Source organism: Vicugna pacos, chromosome 7 (genome assembly GCF_048564905.1).
Source record: "Vicugna pacos chromosome 7, VicPac4, whole genome shotgun sequence".
Classification (NCBI taxonomy): domain Eukaryota; kingdom Metazoa; phylum Chordata; class Mammalia; order Artiodactyla; family Camelidae; genus Vicugna; species Vicugna pacos.
The window spans coordinates 10,328,742-10,338,339 of NC_132993.1; the positions used below are offsets into that span (position 1 = coordinate 10,328,742).

Here is a 9,598-nt window from a genome sequence, read left to right on the forward strand (position 1 = left end):
CATGGCGGCGGGCCGCGGGCCGAGGCACCACGTACGACACCGCAGTTCAACATGGCGGCAGCCAGCTGTGGGCAGAGGCACCGCGCCACGACACCGCAACTCAACGTGGCGGCGGGCCGCGGGCCGAGGCACCACGTACGACACCGCAAGTCAACGTGGCGGCAGCCAGCTGTGGGCAGAGGCACCGCGCCACGACACCGCAACTCAACATGGCGGCGGCGGGCCCCGTGCAGAGAGGCTGCGCCCAGCACTGCGATCTGGGGCCTGGAGCAGCACAGCTGGGCCAGAAGGAGGGGAACTCCACCCCTCCCCTCCCGGCCCCGAGAACCCTATAAAGCGGCCTCACTGTGGCCTGTACGGGGGAGGGTGTGCTCCGGAGCACAGCTGGCACCTCTCCACTCTTTGATCAGAGAATAAAGCTTCCCGTTGCTTCTGAGCTAAACATGGTCTCATTGTATTGGCTGGAGCGACACTGGGCAGGAGGAAAGGGTAGGGGCCTGACTGGAAAGGGTCGGTATAGAAGGCACCTGCCACATCTCCACTTGCCCTCTTGTTCTCTCTCAAGCTACCCTCTCCCAAGGTCTCTCTGGTTCCCTACCTCTCACTGGCCACCGCCAACCCCACTTCTCAGTTACCCTGCTTGCACACCCCACTCAGCCAAACAAAATCCTAATTAATGATTAGGATTCCTAGAACGGTTCTGCATCCGATTTCTACGTGGCTTTTCCCACACCACAGGCAATTCCTCAATGCTGGCGGGGTGTTCTACAATTCAACTCAGTTCTGACACTATCCACCCAGGGACAGCATCAGAATCTGCAAGGGCTCAGGCCCACAAGACTGCACCCACCCTCAGACACCAGTACCAAGTCTGTAGCTCAGAGGCTCCCACGACTCCCTCCTCAGGATAGATTAATTTGCTAGGGTGGCTCACAGAACTCAGGCAAACAGTGCACTGATTAGATGACCAGTTTCTTGTAAAAGGATATAATTCTGAAACTGCCAGAGGAAAGAGATACATAGGTAGGGGGACAGGGCACTGAACTTCCAAGCCCTCTCTAGGCACTGCTCTCCCAGACTCCCCTTGTGCTCACCAACCTGGAAGTTCTCCAGACTCCGTCCTTTTGGGGGTTTACGGAGGCTTTATTATGTAGTCATGATTGATTCAATTGTGGGCCATTCGTGACTGACCCAACCTCCAGCCCCTTCCTTCTCCCCAGAAGTCAGGGGTGGGGCTGAAATTTCCAACCTTCTAATCACAATAGTTCTCCTGGCAACCAGGGCCCCATCCTTAGGTTACCTGGGGGCTTTCCACAAGTTGCCTCATTAACATAAAAAAGACACCTTTATCACTCTCCTCACAAGACACTGCAAGGGTTTTATTGATCATCATTACTTCTAAAGCATTTAAGGGAGGGGCAGACATTCATTCCAGCACACTTACTTCCACACTGAAATACGGTTTTTTTAATCAGAAATATGGTTCTCAGTGATTATACATCTGACTCTTAAACTCCCCAGGGCCACTTATATGCTGATTTTTTTCAGTAAATACATACCACAGGACCACACCATCCGAAGTTGGTTGAATCCTTGGATTCAGAATCGCAGATACGGAGGGCCAACTATAAAGTTACATTTGGATTTTTGACTTCCCCCACTCCATGTTGTTCAAGGGTCAACTGTATATCAGTTGGTTAACTTCCCTCACTTCCCTGTTACTCCACTGGCAAAACGTCACTCAGGTATCCTTTCCACTCGCTGCCTAAGTCTGAGCCCTTGTTATTCTTACCTGGACCGTGGTTTCTGATTCTCTCCTCCCCCTGTAGTCTTACCTTCATTGGCCACTAGAGCCCAAAACCCACTCTGATCACTCGGCTCTCATGTTGAAAACTGTTGCTGCCTCCAGGTTATACAGAGAAGAAAGTTCACACTCTGTAAACTGTTCACCAAGGCCAACCCCAGCTACCTTCCTGAGTTTATCTCCCATTTCTCCCTCCTCGCCCCAACCCAGCCCATCACGCCGCACTGCAGGCCATTTCCTGGGCAGATCACCATTTTGCCTCTGTATCCTAATCCAACTTCTGCCTGCCTGGACCTGAAACAACCTTTGCGACACACCTGACTCTCACCAGCCCCCCACAGTCCATCCACACTCTGCCCCAAGCCCTCTCATCTCTCCCTTTAGACTAAGACTGAGCCCCTAACTTGACCCTGCTTCTGCCCTTGGCCCTCCTCCCCAACCCCACACCCGTCTGTTCTCTGCACACTCGCCAGAGTGACCCCTTGAAAAGGTAAGTCAGAATGAACATCTCCTTTGACCCCTCACTCAAAGGAAAGCAGGGTCCCCATCTCACTCAAAGGAAGAGCCAAACGTCTTGGAAGGCCCTCTATGTGCTACTCCCTCTCGATATCTTTCTATTACCCACCTCCCCCTTGCTTGCTCAGACCTAAAACACCAGCCTCCTTGCCCTTCTGTGAACTTCTGCGCACTCCTGCCCAGGCCCTGGGGCCATGTCCTCCATCCAGGTTGTTCAGCCCTCCGATCCGGATTCAGCTGGTGTGTTCCCTCACCTCCTTCAGTTCTCTGCCCCAAAATCACCTTATCCGTATAAAATCGGGACTTCCTCACACAACGCCTATCCCCCTACCCTGTTTTAATTTTCCTCCCGGCATTTCTCCCCATCTGGAAAACGTATTTTGTTATTTATTTGTGTCCAGTCCAGCGCCTCCCCCAGAACATGCGCTCAGTGAGGGCAGGGTTGTTAGTTTCTCTTTCCTTGTGTACAAGTGAATCCCCAACACCTAGAACAGAGCCTCGCTCATAATAGGAGCTCAATAAATTTTTGTTGAATGAATGAACAAAGTGCCCTATTGAAGTCACACTACCAGGCCCAACCCAAAGGTCACCCTTTTCCCCAGATCATTCTTGAGAGAATCAGCACCCCATTCCATGGGTGCTTGCTTCTGCCTCCACCTCAGGGCTTACCGGAGCTGCCTACCACCTCCCCAAAACTCACACAAACTCCTTAAAGGTAGAGGAACTGTTTGCATGTGAGGAAGCTGAGTCCTGGAGAGGTTAAGAAAAATGCCTGTACACCTAGGAGACAGAAAGCACTAAACTTCCTTTCCACTAACCCTCGGTGCCTCTCCGAAACGGAAAATTTTGAAGTAAATGAAACACCCAGTACAATGAGGACAGGTCTTAACTTTGGTCTAACGAACAGCAGTTTCCAAGAATTATTTTAAAAGAAAAGGGAAGGGAAGGAAGAAGGGGATGAAGAACAGAAGGAAAAGAGAAGAAACAGCGCTGTGATTTTTCCTTAGTCAGTGCTCTGCCCAGATGCCTGGCAGCTCGGGGCAAGAAGGTCTGAGCCGAGTGAAGCCTCTCTAGTTCGTAACGACAGACACTCACAAGTAATGGTTGTTCTTCCTTCCCAGCCAGCCCCTCCTAGAAAATTTGGTGTCTGCTTTTTTGTGTGTCCAGAACTGAAGCCTGAAAGGAAGGCAAGCCCCTCATCACAGCACTGTGAGCCCCTTCCTCCCTCCCTCCCTTCCTTTCCACCTGGACCTTATCCCCATCTCCGGGATCAGAGGCTGTTATGACTGGGATGAGACATGGGCAAGCTAAAAAAGCTACTTTCTAGCCTAAAGCCTGCCCATTATCATTATGGTAATAGTTAGAATTCATGAAAATCACTGTCACTTTCATACCATGTTGGTGAATAGTCTCAGGACATTCTAAGATTTTATAAACAGTAATTAATTTGTTAATAGCATGTCTGAATTTGAAGAATACATATGCAGTTACCTACTCTCCTCACCAGGTGGCACTCCTATTTTATGACCCATGGCCTGGGTACCTTCCAAACTCAAGGATGTATTTGGAGAAGTTAAATGTACATTAACTTCTAAACAGAGGTGGTTGGTACCTGTACATTCCAACTCATATGTTTCTGCATGTATACATTTATAACAGCAACTTCCTAACTATAACTTGTTGAAAGAGGTTATAGATTGCCCTATTTGAATCCCAGTATTAAAAACGTCTTCAAAGCAAAATTTAAAAGGAATCAAATTTATGCCCAATTAATAGGGCCCCTACTTATCAAATACTTCTCTTAAGACAATAATAAGTGTTGCCTCCGGATCGTAGGACCAATAAATTAAAACTGTAAGTATGGGTTATGCCAATGTCCACCCCAGCTCTAAGAGGTTACTTCCCCAGAACTCCCAGCCTGGACTAGCAACACAATTGGAAGCTTTACAAATAAATGATGTTTACGAAAGCTGACGGTTTATTTCAACCCTCCCCTCTCTTATACTAGCTAAATTAAAACTGACTTTGAAACTTGGTTAGGTTACCTCTTTCTTCTCTTCCTGCCATCTAACCAGCAAAAGTTTTTTTGATGAGGACCAATCTATCTCTCTTCTCCCAGGGGATTCTGGTTTAACACTTGTCAGGACTTGTTCTTATTAAATTTCTGACGTGCCCCAGTTCACTGAGACTCACCTGTGCTCTTCCTTCTCTCCCTCCCTCCTACCCGCCCAGGTATTCATGCAGCGTGTTCATTTCTCAGGTCAGCAACACTATCTTCTCAGGCAGTCAAGCAAACACGTTAAGGTAGAAACACCATGATTTCTCACGAGAAACTCGCAAATATTACTATAAGAAATTTTGAGTCAGAGCCCCTTCATGTGTCTTACCCCTCCACAATTTCATAGCACCACTCCAGAAACCAAAGGGAATAATAGGTTGATTGTGAATTGGTTTTATTTTTACTTTGTAGTGAGATCAGTTAAGAACTGAAATGAGGAAGGTGTTGCCAAGTTTTACCTAAAGACATGCTTGGAGGTAATGCATAAACCCAAGTGAATTCCCAGTTCACTCTTTGTCACTCCCATCAGCACCAGGAACAAGGTGATTTTGTTCCTTTTGGCTGCTACTCTCCATTCTTCAACTCAAGTTTCCTCTTTCCTGTGGCTTATGCTGCAATGCAGTGTAGGCTCACAGTTTCTCCACCACCTTCTGGCCTCTAACACAAACAGAATGCTTTGGAGGATTTTAACACTGCAAAGACATACGGGATTTTTCTTTTTTTAAGTGCAGGGAAAATTGCAACGTGCCCTGAAAGTGTTAGGATGGTGTTTATTCCCGTGGAGACTCATAGTCTAAATGAATTGAGTGACTTCTTCTAGGTCTTTCTTTATTCTTCTCTTGCCTCTTCTTGAGATCTGAGCTTCAACAAAATATCCATTTTGATTCAGAGGCTGATTGCTACTCAGACTCCTCCCAGGACGAGCGTCGTTGTCACCATTTCCCTCCTTTTGTAAATGAGGAAGGTGAGGCTCGAGAAAGCTGTATGATTTGCCCAAGATTACACAGCCACTCAATAAAAATATTAGAACTTTCTCATCAGCAGCTTTGCTCCTGACATCTCAGAGGAAACTTCAAATCGCCTTTATCTCAAGACAGCCCCAAAATAAATAAATTAAAAAGAAGAAGAAAAATATCATATGATATCACTTATATGTGGAATCCAAAAAAAAAAAAAAGACAAATGAACTTAGCTATAAAACAGAGACAGACTCACAAACATAGAAAACAAACTTATGGTTACCAAGGGAGAAAGGGGGTGGGAAGGGATAAATTGGGAGTTTGAGATTTGCAGATACTATTATGTATACAATAGATAAAAAATAAGTTTCTGTATAGCACAGGGAATTGTATTCACTATCTTGTAGTAATCTATAATGAAAAAGAATATGAAAATGAATATATGTATGTATATGTGTAACTGAAACATTATGCTGTACACCAGAAATTGACACAATGTTGTAAACTGACTATGCGTCAATTAAAAAAAATTTTTTAATTAAAAAGAAAACCAGTCTTATTTCTGGTATGAAGAGTTGCAGCTACTTAAACAATATCAGGTGTTTTCCTCTTGGCAACGTGACAAGGAAGAGGGAAGGGACATGCAAGGTGGGAGGGGAGGCAGAGGAGTTAACAAGTCCAGTGGCGTTGCTCACAGATCACCTCTCCTTGTATTTAATCAATTAAGGAGCCAGAGGGTGAGCAAAAAGTCACCTTTAAAAACAGAAGTAACTTCTGGGCAGATTAAACCTCTTTCAGAGACACCCAGACAAGCTGGATAAACTTCAGGAGTTGCCCAACGCAGCAATTCAAGTGCAGTACTTTAACCACAAGTCAAGAGGTCTTTAAAAATAAGGTGTTCTTTATACAATGGAATACCACACAGCCGTAAGAGTGAATCAGCACACAACTGCATGAATAAATCTCACACACATAAGAGGAAGTGGAAGAACTCAGATGCCAAAGAAAACATATCAGGTGATTCCACTTTATGAAGCTGGAAAACAAGCAAACCTAATCCATGTAGTTTAAACGGGTGAGGCTAAGGGTAGGGGGAAGTAGTAATACGAAATTTAGGTATTCACTAGCTTCTTTGCTTCTGGAAATACTGAGTAGGGGGCAGTGGGCCCTGATGTCAGACAGACCTGGGTTCAAATCCTGACTCTGAAACTGAGTGATTTTGAATAAGTAACTTCAATTCCCTGTGCCTCGGGTTTTTCCATCTATAAAATGGGACTAATGATGCCTTCTTCAAAGGGTTGGTGTGAGAAGTAAACGAAACGATGTATGCGAAATGCCCTGGCAGCATGCGTAGGTGCTGTAATAAATGGTAATGATGATTATCCCGCCCCTGCTGCCTGATGGTGAAGCAGGATCAGAGGACAGACGGGTAAGAACACAGACGGAGGGAAAGGGGGGACCAAACTGGCCTTGTGATCAAAGATGTGCAGAACCCACCAGAATGCCACACAGAGAGGGCTGTTTCATCCCTTCCCAATGCCCACGCAGTCTCCTGGATAGAGCTACCTACAAGTGCAGGCCAGCCCCATGCAACTGAAACAAAGCTGTTTTCCTCGCATCGGCGAAAGCCCTTGCTAGAGACCTGATTCTAATCTGATAAACCAATTTGTACTGATGCTCTCACAGTGGTCGCTGGCAGACTTACTGGGTTACCCTCCCGGCTATGCTGCATTTTACCCAGAGCCTTGTGGACACACAAGGCCTTGACCTAGTCTGGGTGGATCCCACCTCAGGTGGGGCGGGTTGGGGGACAACTTCAACAGGGCAGTGTTAGGTTGGGCCTGGAGGAGAGAAGCCAGAGCCCAGAAGTCCAAGGCTGTCAGGACATGCAAGCTCCCCTTCCCGACTGCAGAATGAGGACAGGGCCAGACAGCTTGGGTTCCCTCACCTGAGGCCCATCAGCTAAAAGCTCTATGGCTCCTGGGAGAATGGAGCAGAGGGAGACTCTCTGGTTTGCATTTTATATGGTTTAACGATGTCTTAGGGTGTCCATATAGAAGGAGGGAACTGCAGGTGCCCACAGCATAGACAGACCTTGGGGCTGTCACCCTGAAAGGGGAAAGCCAGATTCAAGAGAATACATGACATTCTGAACCCAGCAAAGCAGAAAGCCTGGGGCCAGAGGTGCGGCTGACTGCAAAGGCAGGAGGGGAGGTTTTAGGGTGATGCAAGTGTTCTGTAGCTTGACCGGGCCGGTGGTTTCCAGGGCGTATGCATTTGTCAGAGCCCATTGAACTGTACACTCGGGATGGGTGCAATTTATTTTATGCAAATGATCCCACAATAAAGTTTCTTTTAAAAGAAAAAAAAATGATAAGTCATAGCGGTTGTTCAACTCTGGGAGTAACATGGGAGGCCTGGAAGAGAATCTCAGAAAGTCATGGCCTCCATTCTCCCAGCACACTAATGTTTGCTCAGTATTTTACAGTTAGTAAGGCACTTTCTCCTCTTTTGATCATCACACCCACCCTCTGAGGTGGGCATAATTAATCCTAATTTATAGCTAAGGAAACAGAGACACACGATGGCTAAGAGAACCGGCCTACGTCTTCTGACTCCATATCCCACCGTCTTTCCTAGAAATGGTTTCAGAGCTCATCTAGGTCTAAGAAAACCAAGATCTAGAAAATGGAAATAACTCAAAAAAGAAGGAGAAGGGGAAGGGGAAGGGGAAGGGGAAAGAGAAGGAGCATTGCTAGTTAAGGACAGAGGCCAAAATTGAAGGCGTGCCTCTCCCTACAACAAACAGAATGAGGAACTGTCAAACTGGGGTCATCCTGAATGCAGATGGAAGTGGGCTTTCATTCCCCTTCTGCAACACTTCCAGGCCTGGGACAGAGACGCAATCCTAAAACAAAAGCCAGGCTCCTCTGGACTCCACCTCTCCCTGCATGGAATAGCCCCCACCCCACCCCCTTGAGTCCCAAGGGTCTTGTAACTTTAACTAACCACAGCACCGAGCACATGAATTACCTCACCACAGTCTGGCTTATTTCCTAGACGATTGTCCAAAGCTTGCTCCATTTCCCCCCTCTGTTGGCTGTGTACCCTTTGCCCATTCCTCCCTGCTGAAATCACAAATCTCTGACCCAAGTGAGCCTGCAGGAGCCTCCTCCTCCTCCTTCCCAAAGTCCTTCCGTTAGAAAGAGGCCCCTGGTGCAGAGTCTGTGTATCCTCTGGCCTCTCTGCATGTCTCTTATAAAAGTATGTGTTGGGGTCGGGGGAGAGGAGGGAGACATATAAGATGGTGAGTCCATAGAGGGAAGATCCTGGGTGAATCCCAAGACACAGTTGATGGTGGCTAACTTTGGGGACAGGGAATTGAAGGATGGGAGGAGGGAGGAGTCTACATTCCATTTAGCTTCTTTCCTATCAATGTGAATTTTCCAAGAAACGTACTTGGATCACACTTATTTATTTATGCCAATGAGGCTAGTCTGGGCCAGGAAATTATAGGCCATTTTCTTCTTAGATTATCTGTATGTGCTTTTTTAAACAAACCCTGAGAAGTGTTAATTTTTTAAAATAAAATAAGCACCTATAACACACCACGTCCCTTCTTCCACGGTGACCAAAACACGTCGCAATTTAAATGATAGGAAAACTATGAACGATTCACCCTAATGAGATGGAGCCAGAGAGGGGTGCAGGAGGGAGAGGCCCTAGGAGTAGAGCTGGCCACAGTTCCCCAGTGGATGATCATTCCCCTTGGAGCCACTGTCACCCCTGCTTGGTGCCTCTCCTGGGGTCCTCTCCTGCCTGTCATTTCAGTCATCTGTGTGCTTGCTGTATGCCCTAGCCCCTGACGCTCCTCAGACAATGGTTAGTTCAGGGCAAGGCTATCTCATTCTTCTGTGAAGTTTTCAGAGTTTGCTACATTCAGAGTAGAAACGAAGAAACATTTACTGAATACAATGGAAGGCAGTCTCCAACAGGTAGAAGAGCCCTGAGTCAATACCACCAGATTCCCTACCACTTGGGCTCAGAAGCCCTCACCAACTCCTCATGCTGCTTTGTAAAGAGCATGGTAAGGTTCAAACTCCTTAACCTGTTTACCAAGACCTTCCCTACCCTGGCCCACGCCTGCCTTTCTACCTGGTTCCCAAGGCAATCCTGTGCCCCAGCAGTCAAACTGGTCCATTCACCACTCCCAGAGGCACCTTGAGGCTCCCTGCCTTCAGGCCTTTGCTCATGCCTTGC

At 47.1% G+C, this 9,598-nt stretch overlaps 1 long non-coding RNA gene and 1 pseudogene across 1 annotated transcript in view; one reads left to right on the forward strand and one right to left on the reverse strand.

Moving 5' to 3' along the window:
- LOC140697288 (uncharacterized) overlaps positions 1–1,234 on the reverse strand; it is a 46,626-nt gene extending 45,392 nt beyond the window's left edge. Inside the window, exon 1 of the long non-coding RNA XR_012074175.1 lies at positions 1,099–1,234. This is a non-coding gene — a long non-coding RNA (uncharacterized lncRNA). The remainder of the gene's footprint in view (positions 1–1,098) is intronic.
- Positions 1–9,598, forward strand: part of LOC102528539 (olfactory receptor 2F2-like) — a 309,986-nt pseudogene that overhangs the window by 47,683 nt on the left and 252,705 nt on the right.